The sequence below is a fragment of the Desmodus rotundus genome, chromosome 2 (genome assembly GCF_022682495.2).
Source record: "Desmodus rotundus isolate HL8 chromosome 2, HLdesRot8A.1, whole genome shotgun sequence".
Taxonomy (NCBI): domain Eukaryota; kingdom Metazoa; phylum Chordata; class Mammalia; order Chiroptera; family Phyllostomidae; genus Desmodus; species Desmodus rotundus.
Window position 1 is genome coordinate 64,563,505 of NC_071388.1, and position 15,194 is coordinate 64,578,698.

Sequence of the window (15,194 nt, forward strand, 5' to 3'; positions counted from 1 at the left end):
CACTGACCAAATGAGAGGAGATAAAGGACATGGAAAGTAGAGGTCCTACCACCACACATGGCATGATGAAAAATGCAACACTCCCATCTCCTCTCACAAGGTGGAAATTAGCCTTTGCACTTTGGCCCCTGGAAGCAAGACGTTCAAAACTATGGAATAGAAGTGCTTTAAATTCAGACTTACTCGAGATTATAAAGGTATCAAATAATAAGAAATACCTAGAATTTTCTCAAAGATAATCCCAATTCTAAAAATATATCAAAATTTGGGAAATATAAAGAAAAACTAGCACTAGGTGTTTCTCATTTGATTTTAACCTGCTTGTATCAAAGACTCAAAAGATTTTTATATTCAATTTCTATTTAAAATTAACTTCATAATCCTCCATGCTTATTTCTAAACAAAATCACAATGAAAAATGTAGTTCAGACTAATAGAGGTTTTGATCTAGTATAACATATTTCCAGTACTTCTATAACAAACTGACTACTGTTTCTTCATATCCCTCTATGTATTTTATTTACAACAATGTAAAAATATTTTTATAGTACTTACTTGAGACATGAGATTTAATTACTAAAGTGAATAGAGATTATATCCAAAATGGTTTTAAAATTTGCCTATTTAAAAACCATAATTTGTGCAAAAATTAAGTTAAAATACATAAGATCATTTTTTCCAAAGCTTTATTTTCTAAATTAAAAAACTGAATTAACCTATAATAATATTATCAGATGAAATTTGGAGATTTGTCTTATAACAACTGTGACTATGAATTGAGTATGGTTCTATAGTAACTGGATTTACAATTTCCAATCCAGTTTCCAATCTAGTTAAACAGTGTCGTTTCCAGGAGTTATTACCCAGCTTATTCAGAGCCTGGGTAAATATGACTAGTTCAGATCTTGTATTAGCTGAGAGAGAGATAGAGAGATAGAGGTAGAGAGAGAGAGACAGAGAGAGAGACAGAGAGAGAAAGAGAGAGAGAGAGAGAAGCCAAGATGGTCTATTAGAGTTTATGTCCATCTTCTTTTGAACCTGTCAGAACAGGAAATTTCTACTATTAACCTTAGAAGACGTAAATGCACCTCAACTAGAAGAATGATTTAAGCATTAGCAAACCAGTTAAAAAGTCAGAAATCAAAAATTTTTACCCTAAGTTCTGAGGCTGTAACACTAAATATTCATATCCCAAGTAATAATGGTTAATCTCAGTATAGTTACAATTTCTCTTACAAATATCTAATTTTAAAATAAATCTGAAATACACTGTACCAATAAGGATGTCACCACTTCGAAAAATAAGTATTTATAAAATAAGAAAAGATTAAGCTAAATCACACAGGCTGTTTATTTTTGCCTTGATAGCCTATTAAATATAAATTAATTTGTTGAGGGTCATAAATTATTTTATATCTAGATCTATGACTAATTTTATAAAATCTGAATTTGTATCATCATTCCTCAGCTACAATAAGCAAAAAAAGAAGGCATATTTAAGGTAAGACAAACTCCAGACTCACGAAGTCCTTAGTCATCCTTTAGACAGGCATAAACTCAGATCATGTCCCAGTAAGATAATTTCTCTGGGGACGTATCATTCACTCAGCTTTGAAGGATTTATCTTAGAGAGATTCATCTGGCCTATTAACAATTCTAATTCAAAGAATTCAAACTAGAAAGCAAGCAAAAAGGAAACAACTGTTTTTTTTTGTTAAACCCCAACTCTCAGCTTTTCTATTCAGAAACTATCTTCCCTCTTTTCATTCTTTCCTATGTGAGTTCCAATTTAGAACAGAAGCTACTAAAGCCAGAGCCAAAGCGGTTATGGGATTGATTCTTCCACTTCCTTAAGCACACAGCACAATGCTGTGCCATCCCTAGCCTTTTAGCACACATTAACTGATTTTGAATAAAACTTGGTAAGTTAAACATTATGTATGATGTTTTGAGCAAGAAAGCCTGGTGGTACTAGATTTTTAATCAACTATTAGATTAATACATATATATATATAAAAAAACTTTTATGGAAAATTTATAAAATAATTCTAATTTGTTCATTTTCCTGTGACATAAGGTTAAAATGTGTTTATGACATTTACATCTATAAATGGAAAATAAATCAGGGTGAACCCCCCATTTTACAAAGAGAAAGAAATATGTAAATATTTTGGAATACCAACACTCCATAACAGAAGCAGAGTATTAAATGTGATGAGAGAATGTGTTAAAACCAACCATAATAAAAGAGCTGCTTATAAAAGCTATTAACCAGAAGAGGTTCCAACATGAAAAAAAATGGTAACTTTTGTTCAGTTTAAATAACCAAACTTAGTATACACTTTAGAGCACTATTTGATGCTTTTACCAATTAAAGGTGAATCATCCTCCTCTATTTGGCAAATCTGAGGTTTTGTTTCACATTAATTTGCAGCAATCTTTCCTAACTCAGTATTTGCTTACTCTTCAGGGTATAAAATAATCACCAGGTAGTCAGTGGTAGGGCGGCCAAAAGAAATAAAACACTGGCTCTATTAGATTCTGGCTTTCTTTCTTGAACTTTCCAAATTCACTCTGGTACATCGATTGTTATCAGTCTTTTCAGCTCCCTTCCCAGGTGGCAGAAAGCATACCTGCGAAGTGGAGGACAATACATCCACCCTCTTTCATACTTCTAGAAAACCTCATGCAAAAAGGAATGCTCATGGATACCAATAGCCTGCCACGGTAAGACATTCTGATCCGAAAATATGAGGCATCTGGCAACTGTTCTAATCTGGGTGTGTTTACCTAATTCTCCACCACATGTTTCTGCAACCAATTTAATGCTCATCTCTTGCGGTTCGTTCTGAAACAAAGAAGCATCACCACACTGATATGATTTTTCATACGCTTAGAAATACTTTACCGATTTTAGTTAAAAGGTTAATGATATACTGACAACATGGTATCTCTAAACCTTCCATATCAAAGTGAGTTATGACTACTGCCCTCAGAAATGTATGTCACTCAATACCATCAGTTTGTGTTTGATGATGACCTGAGCTCCAAACAGCCCCCGCGAGTGCTCAGAAACAGATCTTCAGCGATCCTCTGAACAGGGGAGCTGAGCCATCTTCTAGGCCAGACAGTGCAAGGCTCGACTGAAACACTGGGACATTCACATCACTGACACTTACTAGCCATGTAGGGGTAACTCTCATTTTTTAAGTTGAAGAAATAAGTGATCACATAGACAACATAAAAACAACAAGATCAAGCATAAATGAAGTAGATCCAAAGCAGATGGCCCTAACAGAAAGGGGAACAAGTCACAAGAACAACCTCATCAATACGAGAGAAAGGGAAACTTATGTTCACGTAGTTAGCCCACTGAAGCTTTACTGCTTCCCAGCTATTTACCTAGTGAGTTGACCTGTGGACACCTAGGCTTTAAAAGATGACTTATGCCACATCAGAAGGTCCCAGTTGTTGATTTCTCCAGGACATACTGGCCATGTTTTCTAAGGGTCATATTAGGAAGTTTTCTTCCTCAAAGGCACTCTGTCTTTGTATCACAGAGTAAGTTGAGGAAAGTTAAGCTTATATAAGGTTAATTGTCTTAGGCATTCTTAGATGACAATAAAGGCAATAAAAGGAACAACAGCTATATATCAATCAACTCCTTCTTTAGCTCATCCCAAATTTTAGTGAGGATGTTGATTCTTGAGAATTTTAATGCTGTTTTAGCTTGATCTGTCCATAATGCATAGCTATCAAAGCCACAGCTGAATCCTAAATGTAAATGCATGGCCTCAAAACAATCAACAGCGGCAGGGTGAAAATGGAGCACATGCAAAATAATATTAACATTTTACTGGTTCCTGGCTTGGCTGCAGGTTAGGAAAACAAAGAGAAAATAAAACGTGCAAATTGTATAATTTAGAACCTATTGGCTGACGTATTAACAGTTATTTTTACCTAGAGAAGTAAAATATATTATGCTTTGGCATTACTTTGTGAGATGGTAATTGTCTAGTGTATGAAATGAATTTTTCTTAAGTTTCACTTTCATGATTAAGAATCTCTCATGTTTAAGGGGACCTCACTAAACATGAGAAGCAAAATAACATAGGGATTATGAACGTGAGCAAAATGATTTAAACTACCTGAAAGGGAGGATAATAATACTTACTTAACTGAGATTTTGTGACATTTAGAAAATTAATAAATGTAAACCAGTGTCTGGCACATGGTAAACACTCAGAGGTATTAGTTACTATCACAATTAACATAGCCCTTCACCTCAACTTCATCCTCAACTTTAAAAAACTTAGCTTGTATTCTACAATGAAGTTTTACTAAGGGTTAATTTATTCCACTGCGTTAAGTAGAAATAAACTAATTATGCTAGCTTGGATATTAAAATCCAATATTCTTCCTTTGGGTCTGATCAGAATTTCACTGGTGGTGCTCCATATACAAATACAATTTCCATAGCTAAGTACTCTCTGTGTGGTGCTTAAAAAGATTCCAAATAGCCAGGAATGAAATTAAGCAGTTTAATTAGCCACTTATGTCAGATATATGAACAGTTTTTGTAAACACTGAGTGCGACATGAGTTATTTAGGAAAGATTCTCTGTAGTACAATAAACACCCCAAACAGAATGTCTCTGAAACAATATGATTCTGTTCTCAAATAAGTCCACCTCTTAAAAACTCAGAATTTTAGTAAGGTAACAATTATAAAAAGAAAAGGTTTATAGGTGGCAGAATACAAATAGGTATGTTTGCATACAGTATTTTTCACAGTTCATTGCCCCAAAAACACACTTTTAGACAGGAAACAAAATTCGGCATAAACAGTTAAATTTCTCAAACAACTATCACATAAAGCGAAGACACAGCATATTTTAAAGAGCAAAAAAAAAAAAAAGCTATAGCCATTGAATGAATGAATTATATAAAAGACCACCTAGGTTTCCATGGGATGGAGGGCATGTACAGCTATAGTCAACAGACTAAATGCTGTGAGAATACAACCTAAAACTAAGGCTAAAGCGCCCTTCAAATATAAAGACCAAACTATATAATCCATTTTGGGAATCGTTCCCCCATCAAGCAGAAATGTCTGGGAAAATCACGGAGGTATGCAACCCTCTGGAAGCAGGCTTCCTCCTTGCCACAAGTGATCACAACCTACAGTCACCAGTTTGTGACAGACTGACCATGCAAAAAACCGAAACAAACAAAAACACTGAAAAATATTAACAAAAATACACAAATTATTAATTTTAAAGAAAAGATCATGGAAAAACATAAGAGAAAGATCATAAACATGGCCATCAGAACTGATTAAATGTAAAGGTCTCTCCCTCTCCTTCCTGTCTCTTCTCTCTCTAGTTGTTTATTTCTATAGAGCCACTACCTGCTTCTGAGATACTACGATATCATTGATTACTTAATAAATATAACCACCTCTTATCTGTACAGTGCCTCTCTCTGACCTTTCCAAATTACTTTCCAATGGTTACCAATTATGTAATTATTATGTAAGATAGCAAACAGCATTGCCTGTGTGCGGATAAGAAAATGAAGGACAGAGACTAAAAGGCACTAACAGGTAATTAGGAAAACCCTAATAATCAATCCCAAGTGTTAAACTGACACTACATTCATTCACCAAATACTTTGGTAACATTTTTTGTACCAGGCACTGCTCTAGATCAGCAGTGATCGAGAGTGGCAGGGTCCTTGTCCTCTTGGAGCTGATACTGCAGGAAGGGAAATCAATGGTTAACTATACATCCTTGTTCAACAGATCTTAGCCCTGTTTTGCTTTTTGTTTGTCGGCCGGGTTGGTTTGATTGTTTGCAAGTCGTACACTTTCACTTCCTTTCCTAAGGAAAAAGGACTTAGATTCCTCCTCAATGGGGGCTGTATATAGAATTGTAGGTTACCATTGGGCAGATTCCAAATAATAAGCTCAATTGGAGAACAAGCTGTGAGAGTGTGTAACTAAGTAGCCACCTCTTTTGTATACATCTAAAGCCTATTAAGGGTCAAATGATAATCGGATTGGGAAGAAGACGTTCCCCTTATTCCAGAAGTAGTTACTCCTCTCTCATGCCACCTCTCTCACTCATCAACTCCAGATCCTTCGCCCCGTCACCTACATGAGCAACACTAGGTCAAAAGTTCCCATCATGAACTGATTCTGCAGTTCCTGAGACACCTGAATGAAGAGATGGAAACAGTCCCTTGATATAGGGACTTACCCTGTGAAATTAATGACCTACGATATCAAATTGGCAATATCTCACTTAAAACAGTTACATGTTCTATATGCAACATTACAGAGATATTACCTGAACTCCTCAAGAGAAGGGAGTATTTCAAAGTGTAAAAAATGCTATTAGTAAGCCAAAGTAGAAATTATATGTATACATACACACATATACATACATATACACATATTATAAATTATTTGATGGATCTGGAGAAATGGTGCTTTTGCATAATAAAACAGTGATTATAAAGACATGTGCACTCAAATTTTCTTATACACACTTAGTACCCTAAAATGTAAGTTACATCTAAATTTGAATCTATAAAGTAATTTCAAATTAAATGTTAATCAAAGGCACAATTATACCAAACTAATTTGAGGCATTGCCATTTTAAAGAGTAAAGGCAAACTGAGGTATAAATTATAAGAAAAAATAATCCACAATAACTTTGAGCTAATTATCACGGTAATTGTAGCATTTCACAGTAAGGTGGAGGAAAGGAATTTCTTTTGTTCATATTTTCCCCATCCAAAATTTCATAAATAAATGTTTCAACCCTATTCTCAAAAATCTAAAGAAACTTTGAATTGACACTCTTTAAAACATTAAAAAAAACCTTTTGAACTATAACTGAATCCATACAGCACAATGAAATATTTCCAAAGTTAGGGGGGGGCACTAACTGGTGTAGTTGATTGAAAGGATTATCACCAGCACGACTCACTCAAACAAAAGGGTGGTTATAACATCAAGGACTGTCCTTGAATTTTACATCTTACTTCAAGCAAAAAAAAAAAAAGAAAAAGAAAGAACATTCTAACATATTGAAATACTTAAGATTTTAAATATTGAATGTTATTCTATATTTATATAAAATAATTTAAAACATTCATATTAAAATTTTACAGCAAATTTTCATATTTCATTAATTTTTAAGTTTAACATTGTAAGAGAAAAGCAGGAATCCTAGAATTTTTGGAAGGATTCCGTGTGGTCATACCTTTGATCTGTGCTCAAGCAATGTGTGTTAGATTATTAGAAGCAACGCCGGGGCATAATTTCACACCGCATATTTAAGTATAATTGTTAAAGAAAAGTCTGTTTCATTCAGGTTATCTAACAAAGCAGGGGGAAAGTGATGCTTATTTCTATGATGTATATCCACACATACTTCTTTTTGAAAATCCATGCATAGTATCTGCTTTTTAGTATAAATTCTAAAAAATTTAACTTTATTTAAGGTATATTAAATTTTATAATGTGAGCTAATGATCAGAATGTGTTTTTAAATAAATTAATATTGTACTTGAAGCTCTTTTTTCATAAAAATTATCTGAGATGTGCATAGACTTCACTTCTCATTAGAGTTGTTTTATAGCGAAAAAACTATTTGTTTCTAAATAGGAGGAAAATGAGGAATAAAGCAGACCAGGCAGAAAATTATCAGTACTTTGTGCAATCTCTCATTTTAACTGGAGAAACAAAATACTGAATTGTGCAACAGCAACCAATATAACGAAAAACTTTTTTTTTCATTGTTGGTGGGAGGGGATCACTTTTACTAACAGAGATCCAGTGATAACACCTCTTTGTGACTTGTGCTAGGTACCACAAGTTACACAACCATGTTTAGATGTAAGTAAGCTAATTACAGTACAGGAATTATATACTAGGATAAATATAAGGTGGTGTGGGCAAGGTTAACCTTGACTTGTGATTGGGGGAGGAGCGAAATATGCAGCAAAGGAGGTCTGGAGGAAGTGATGGCTCTGCTGAGCTCTGAAATAAGACAGTTTTTCCAGCTCAGCAGGGCAGGGGTACAGAGCATGAGTTCTAGGCCAGAATGCCAGACTCACACAGATTCTTACAAGTCATTTTAAAGAGTTTAGAGTTTAAAAGGGGCAACTGAGAATCTCTGAGTGAGCAATCTAGAGAGACAGATCACATTTTACTTGTAAAGAAGTATTACAGTTATCTAGGGGAGAAATAATGGTTTTAATAATGAGAATAGCAAGGGTGTTAGGGAGATAAGTGGAAAATTCTGCAGCTATTCAGGAAAAAAACATCAGTAAGACCTGAAAGAAAAAAAAGTCAACAAGACCTGATGATCAACTGATGTGAAGAGATGAAAAGAGAGGAGCAAAGTATCGATCTCAGATTTCTGGTCTGCAGGGGCTAGATGGATGGTGCTTTCATTTTCCTAGTTAGGAAATAATAGAGAAAAGGCAGGGATGGAAAAGAAGGTAAGTCTCATTGTGCACATTTGAGCTAGACGTCTTACAAGTGGAGCTGAGTGTAGAAGTCTAGACTAGAGATAAGAGAACAGGGAGCAAATCAGGACAACATTGGTAACCGAATACAGAGAGGTAGGTGGGCCACAGAGCAAATAGAGAACAAATCCTCCAGGACCTTGAGCATTTCACCTATAGGACAAGAAAGGCTCAGCCAGATAATTAAGAAGGAAATCAATAACATATAAGTAGTTGATCTTACTACTAGCCTATGAAATATCCATTCTTTGTCTTTCAACAAAATACCAATTTTTGTTTGGAGAAGACATGGACCAGTTAAAAACACATTTCTCCAAGCACATTTGAAACAAAGAGTGGCCAGGTAACTTAGTACTAGCCATTGAGTTGTAATAGAATTCTACTGGGTGGGACATCCAAGATATTTATAGGTGTCCTGATTAAAAAAAAAAACAAAACAGGATGCTGACTTTGTATATTCCTCCTTCTAGTACAGTACAAACAGGAGATCCTGAGAGGCGCAGCAGTCACCCTGCAACCACAGGGAGGAAAGCCACCTACTAAGGTTGGCAGAGCAGAAAATAGAAGGGAGCTGGATTCTCAACGGCCTCTTGGAGCCACCATACTTTTGTTGAATAGCCTTCATCCAGAATCAAATTTAAGCCTATTTGGTTAAATTGCCTGACTCTGGTTATATGCAGGAGGATGCAATGCTGACCGAGCTGGGGGTGATGACATCCTGAGAAAGAGAATACTTCACAAAGAAGGCCAGTTGTGACAAATACTTGCAAGAGATAAATTATATCCATTTTAAAAAGCAAAGTTTGGAAAGCTAAGGTCAAGGCTATTAAGAGTAGCAGGATATTAGTGAGGGAAAAGTGTAAAGCCACATACAGTGCTAAGTACCTCTTTGCAAGGTTTTATAAAGCACCATGTTTGATTTTCCTATGTTTTGAATGGATTAAACTGAATCCCTGTTATAGCCTTCAAGATACTGATATAAGAGAAGAAAACTTCCCTGGAAGACAAAATGAAAATAGAATAGTGCATTATATTCTTACTTTTATGTTCTTATAACGAAGGCACCACACACCTGAACATGAAGCAGGTACTTCTGAAATTGTATGTCCACTCACTGATACAAAATATTAATGTTTATCCAAAATGTTTTCTGAGTAAACCAATTTTTTCTGAAAAAAATTCTGGCAGTTTATATGTGTGGAAATCACAATAAATTAGATCCCCTACACATGTTTCATATTATTCATTATTTTAAAAACTCTGAAGTCTTTAGGAAAAAGATATTTAAACATAAAGTTTGTGTATAGAAGTATTTCAAAATTATTTTTAATGGGTCATAGAATCAATTCACTGTTTTATATATATGTATCTTTCACACACACACACACATACACATATATCTTCAACTGAGGACACGCTTATTGATTTTAGAGAAAGGGGGACAGAGAAAGAGAGAGAGAAACATCAATGTTAGACGGAAACATGGATGGACTGTCTCTCATACACACCCCAACAGGGAAACAAACCTGCAACCTTGGCATGTGCTCTGACAGGGAGTCAAGCCCAGGACCTTTTGGTTTATGGGATGACACCAACCGACTGAGCCACACCAGCCAGAACCACTGCATCATATTTTAACAAGGTCCACAACGAAATATTTAAGTGTGAGCCATGCCAATAACAATAGCTTTATAAAACCTCACACACATATCTATTATAAAAGACATGCCATGTACTCATATATGGAGAACAGCTATCATTTCACAAATATTTACGTGGATTTTAAATCCAATTGTGTACGAGAAGATGACTGACTCTGGGAACTGAAAGCTCATTCTAAATGTAACCATATATGGCATTAGTTTGTCAGCTTTCGCTTTCTTGCAAAGAAGAGATATATTCTTCAGGACCATACAATTGAAGGAGGAAACCTAATGATATGCCTAGCACAGTAAACAGCACGTGATACAACAGCTACCCTTTACAGAGTGCTTTGTCGGCCAGACACTGTTGTAAGCACTTTATGCGTGTACACGTCAATTTATCACACCCTCTCGAGCCTCTATAAAGGGAATAGAACTAATATCCCCATTTTACAGATGAGGAAACTAAAGCACATAGAAGGTAAGTAAATTCACCAAGGTCACAGAGCTATGCAAATGAAAATTTATTGGGTTTGTTGGGAACAAAATTTGTTTTACCTTAATGACTGAATTATTTGTAACTAACTATGAAAAGTTTCTACAATGTACTCTACCACCATGGTATAGACTTAATAGAACCCAACAATAAACATTTTTTTAAAAAAGAACCCATTACATTAAAACAACACAAACCCTTCTTGGAGCAGGTCATTAAAAATATATTGTTATTCACCTGGGACCGATGATTAAAATTTTGAGGGAAGCTTAAAGAATTATAACCAACATAGTCCAGGGGGGAAAAATTCATGGGGAAACATACAGAGACCTAAATGCTAATCACTTTTTAAAAAGAGAACAGAAGGAAAGAAAGAAGAAAATGCTAAGGAATTGACTTTATTTACCAATGTCAGAGCTGACCGAATTGAAGCTTTCAAGTTGTTGGTTTTGGTGACTGGGGCAAAAGATGAGAACGGCAGAAGGAAGGCGACAGTCAGCATGTTCTCAACCCACTGGCCACCGAAGTATCTCTCCAGTCCTGTGGAGTTTTGTACCCTTGCTCCTTTCCTCCCTGACATAGTCCCAAAGGAAAATACACTATAATAATATTTTCCAAGAATTCCCTAAAGCAAGATTCAATAAGGCTGCAACCTGTCCCACGCTTCCACTTTAGAACAAAGAAAAGCCACATGGGTAAGCTCTGACAAGTGCCGAGTTACACGAGCAAAATGTTCTCAATGTCCTTCTGTGTCAAACAGACTCATATCTATTTTCTGGTGTCTGAGATAAGAATTTGATTAAAGGGAACTTAATGTTACTCAATCTAGAAAAAGTACAGTATTATCTAGTAAAGAGATACAGGCTGATGGAGATGGAGCGATTGTGACAGAATCTAAATCCTTTGGGGAGGGGGCACCTGTTCCATTTTCTTTTTAACTTTCTGGCTCTTTTTTCAAAGTTTTACTCCTTGATTTAGTGAATAAGACTGAAAATGTCCCTATTAGGCATGCTAAATAATTTGGTCATAAACTTTTATTTCTCTTGACAAGTGTAAAATGTCATATACGCTATTAAAATTTCAATTTAGACTCGAGTTAAATATGACACAACTTAAAATGCTACTAAAGCTACAATTTCCACCTCGGATACTAAGAGACTGAGGGGAGAAGCTGTTTTATTTATACTCAGAAACCCAAATTAGACATCAGATATAGTTGATTAATAGTTAGGCTCCACAAAATGATCTTCAAACATGAGCTGCTATAAAAAATGGCTTTTTTCTTATCACTTAGCATATAAAATGAAAGAAAGACTTATGCTATAACATAGGATTTAAGTAAATTTAAGTTATAAATCTGTTAACATGTGCTAATGCATATGAAGGATAGTGATGATGGAGGCTGGATAATCTTTTGCTCTGAAACTCTTTTAATGCAACACATGATCTTCAGATAATTTAAACTAAAAGTCAAAGACACAGATTAAATGACTTCCAAATGACCCTTCCTGCACAGTTTAATTTCTATTAATAAAACCTAGTTTTTCTATAGTTTACATTATAGAAAACATAAGTAAAAGAATTTAGCATTTCACTTTTGGGTTATGTTAAGTAAATACAGCCTTCCATGAATTTATTTCAAAACACCTAAGATGATTTCATATATCACTTTCCTTGATAAACAATGGTATGGACATTAATAAAGGTTTAACACCCCACTTGTGGCAAACATTCCTCTATGGGAAACATTTTCATTTTCCTTCTCCGTCCGGGAAAATGTATTTCTCTACTCTTCAAAACTGAATCCCCACCACACCAGTACACCCCCCACCCCCCACACACTGCAATCGAAAACTCTCCCCCCCACCCCCCGCTGCTCTCTGTTTCGCTCTCTTTATTTCTGCTCCTAATTTGCTGTTTCTACCAATCTCTCTCATGTCCCTCCCTATTCTCTCCTGCCCTACTCCTCACTGTTTAAAAAACCCAGGACAATTCACCTAAAATCATGTTTTATATGCTTCTCTTAAAAAAAAAAAAAAAAAAAAAGAACAATCAACCACACTGGACTCACATTCCCAAAAGTTACAGTTCGGCTCTAAGGGAGGATTAGGGATCCATCAGCACCAGTTGGGAACAATGTGCACCTGTGCTTCTCAAACCTGAATTTTATATGAGTCACCCTGGAACATTATTAAAGTACAGATGCTGATTCAGTCGGTCTGGAGTGTAGCCCAACATTCGGCATCTCTCATTGGCTTCCAGGTTACCCCCCAGTGCTGCCGGTCCACGGTCATATTTTAGGAGAAGTCTCTATCTGCTGCCTGTGGTAGAACCAATCCTTCCCACACCTGAGTCTGTCTCCCCCACAGACACAACATTACCATCCACCTGGGTCTCTTCTCTTGTTTATCCCCCTATCGTGTCTACTTATTTCAGCAACTGGATTTCCAGTTTTTACATCTTATTTTAACTACGCTTTTATTTAAAAAATTATTTCATCAAACACAGACCAAAGCAATGGTTGTAATGAGAAATTTAAACATTACATGCTGTAAATTCTCTTTGTTTCTCATCAAATTTACTTCATTAAATGTAAATCTACTGAATATGACAACAGCTTTAGCTATACACATTACTGGCAAAGTATAAGAATGCAAATAATTCTACTTAATACTTATTTTGTGTAAATTTTTTCCCCTATCCAGAAAAAAAAGAAAGTAAAGATGGTTAGGTCCCGTTTTGTGTATGTAAAATTTCTCTAGGGGGCTTCAGAAAACCACTAAAGGTACTGTCAATACCGTTTCCTTATCAGTCAGGAAGTTTAAGCCCCTTCTTTTCCTATCAGATGGTCATTTTGGTCAATGTTACTAGGGGTGGTGGTGGCAACTACTATACTTACAGGACTGTTTCTATACTTTCAGAACCTAAAAGGAACTAGCTTGGATTTTTGTACTGCCAGAAGTAAGCTAAATTTCCTGAATAAGGGTATCATCAGAAGAGATACTTAAATATCCCAGAACCTTGGCCAGGGGTGGGGAGGTACCTCCCAGGAAAGCAGTGTCCACTGATTATGTTCTAAGTACTGTGCTTTCGACTGAGTGAGATCCTGACAACAGCTTGATTTTACAAAGTGACTGTCTGGGAAATGAATGAAGGTGGGTTAGACTGTTCCTTGAAGTGGCATTATGATGTTCATTGCACATGGAATAAAAGACCCCCAAGTTACATGTCAGGTCATTTCATTTGTAAGTTGCCAGGCATAATGATGCTAGGCACTGGGGTCACAGAATGGTTGCAGAGGTGACCCTCGAGCTGACCGTCAGGACTGACCAGTGAACAGGAAGAGAAGCACATTCCAGACTGAAGGAACAGAGAAAAGTGCAATTCCTTGGGACTGTGATGAGCTGGAGTATTCTGAACTACTGTTAACCATTCAAAGTTAACATAATTTAATGCAAACTGTCAGCTCCACTTGCATGGGCATAGACTTGACCTTGACTTTGCCATCACCAATAACTGCATCTCTTGCAAAATCTTAACTTTTGTCTCATCCTCCAAAATTAAGCCAATCTCTAAATCTATCTAATCCTTGCTTTTCTCTTCACATCTTTCACTACCACTTGCTTCAAACTGGTACTGTCTCCTACCTGGAATACTGCCATAGCTTCCTAATTGGTTTTCCCCAATCTTTCTGCAACTCTTTCTCTACACATGTAGTACTAAAGTACCACATCAGTGACATCTTAAAATGTAAATCAGATCATATCATCTCCACCATGGCCTAAAAATCTGTGGTTCTTACTGCACTACAGTCAAACATCATTACCCTGGTTTTAGGCCCCTGAATGATCTAGCCCCTAACAATCTATTTTCCCTACTCATATTAATCAGTTTTCATTTTCTTAAATATACCCACGTCTATTATTTTCTCATGGCTTTTTAGATGTAATGTTCTTTTTGACTAAAATGCTTTTTCTTTTGCTCTGGACCTTGGTAATACCCAAACGTACTTCAGCTCTGAGCTTGACCCCAATCCTTCCCGGCACTTGTCACAATTTCTAAGCATAAAGCCACTGTCTGTAAGTTGCTGTATAGCGGGGACTGGATCATCACACCAAACCCCACGGCACTTTAAGTTTCACGAAGGCAGAAACTATCCTTCTGGTTCACAACTGGATCGCAGGAACTAAGCAGAATGCCTAGAAAGAATAATTTAGGGAAAACCACCAAATTTTTCGGACAAACTGTATCTTGGTATTCTTCATTATTTTATTTAATTTTTGGTATTTTAAAAACGTTATTTTTAATGCCCACACTGTGTAACAAAGAGACAGAAAAACTTCTGCGCCCCCAGACGTTCAATAGTACTGTATTCTAACTTGACGCAAAAAGTTGCAGTTGATCATTAATGACAGCTTAAGTTAATTTATATTGTGTTAATTAAAAATTAAAGTTAATTATACTAAGTTGTTTTAGGTATGCTTTACTAAATAAACTTATCACTGACACAAAAC

General features: G+C 35.8%; 1 protein-coding gene across 4 annotated transcripts in view; it reads right to left on the reverse strand.

Moving 5' to 3' along the window:
* The window catches only part of ROBO1 (roundabout guidance receptor 1), a 400,095-nt gene that overhangs the window by 305,576 nt on the left and 79,325 nt on the right, over window positions 1–15,194 (reverse strand). The gene's annotated exons all lie outside the window — the stretch shown is intronic.